Genomic DNA, 1767 nt, shown 5'->3' on the forward strand with positions numbered 1-1767 from the left:
TGAATCCATTCCCATCTCCTTGTGTAAACATGTATGCCCAGCACATGCACACCTGCACCAAGAGAAGTAGGGCAAGGAGCTCTCCAGGCCCCTAGTGCTGAGGATGTGGGGAACAGCAGGTGCCTGCTATTCAGACTCATCTTCCTAAGGACCCTGACCCGGGAGGAGGAAAGGACAGGTCTCCAGGACTCTGATTCTGCCCTAGCTGTCTGAGATAAGACCATCTTGCAGACTGACCTCTGCCCCAGGACTGGGCATCCTGAACTGTTCTGTCCAGTTGCTGAGTTCCAGAACAACTGTTCGTGAGAGGGCAGCCCTTGTCTAGGGTGGGATTTGGTACGGAGCATGAAGGCATAGGGTCAGGGGATCCCAGTAGGGCTGGATGTACACTCTCTGGACGTGACTGTGAGGCCCATTTATCCCAGCCCAGGTAAGGTCTGGACGACTGTCCTCTGTGGTTGTGGGCCGCAGGGTGTACCCACCTGGCTGGAAGTTGGGAATCCCTTGCCACAGCAGTGGGCTCTGGGGTTAGTAGCTGAGGGCCCTGGGAGCCCGGGACACCATCTACTCTGAAATGTGGCCTTCCCTGTCCCCTTGCTCTGTCCAGGCCAGGTGTAAGGTGGCTGTCTCCATTTCCTCTGACATGTAGATGGGATTCCTCCCCTATCTGTCTAAGGCACTGCCTGTCCCCCTAACCGAGGTACTAGGCAGGAGTCTGGGGCTGACACCTGTTTTCCAGTACCCACCTAGTTGGTACTAGTACCCACTTGTTCAGACTCCTGGGTTGTGATGCTGGCTCTTGGTCAGTGACACTCACTCACACAGGTGGGCAGAAGCTCCATCCCGATGTTGCCTGTCTTCACCCCACAGTACTCTCCTTTGCCATCCAGCCTGCCTCCTGGCTGAGTCTAGGTAGGGGACACAGCAAAGAATGTCTTCTCCTCCAGAAGGGTTTTTTCCTCTGTCATCTTCTGTCCCCAAGTGAAGTTGGTCCCTGATTGGGTCTTTAAATTGGTCCCATCGACTGGGTCTTTAACAGACTTTAGTGCTGTAATCTGTCTGCTTTGGTATCTCCTGCCGAGTGAACAATTTAGGGCAGAGACCATGTCATGCATAGGTTTCTTCAGTATCTACACAGGGCTTGTCACATAGTAGGTCCTCAGTGGGTAGTTGTTGACCAGCTGAAGGTGTAACTGAATAAATGAATGCATGAAGAGGTCCCTGATGACATCATGAGTCTTGGTTCCTGGTCCTAGTCAGCAACTAATCCTCTGCATGCCTTTGACATGCTTCCTCCCCACTCCATCCTTCCTTAAGTTGAGAGACTGGAGTAACCAAGGGCCATCCACTGAAATGCCTGCTGAGCCAGGCAGGAGGCTAGTGTGTGTGAAGAGGCTGAGTGACAGGCAGCAGGGAGTGGTGGAGACTGCCGCACATGGATACATGTTCATATCCACAGTGTCTCTAAACACTGAATACAACAAGCAAAATGGCTGCCTTTTGATGTGGGAAAGAACCTATTTTTCTGTTCTGCTCTCTTGTAACTTGACACCTCCCATCTTCTGGTTCACACTTTGCAAATCCTGAGGGGCAGTGCCGTTTGACAGACTAAACAACCAAGAAGCCAAAGATCTTTTCCAGAGATGGAGCTGTTGATAACAAGTCTGCCAGATGCCTCTGGACCTGTCCACATGGTACGAAGTTGCTAGTAAACAGGCAAGGTCCAGCCACTGCTTGGGGCAGCAGACTAGAACGCTGGACACATTC

Source organism: Leptonychotes weddellii, chromosome 6 (genome assembly GCF_054177405.1).
Source record: "Leptonychotes weddellii isolate Sample4059 chromosome 6, ASM5417740v2, whole genome shotgun sequence".
Lineage (NCBI taxonomy): Eukaryota > Metazoa > Chordata > Mammalia > Carnivora > Phocidae > Leptonychotes > Leptonychotes weddellii.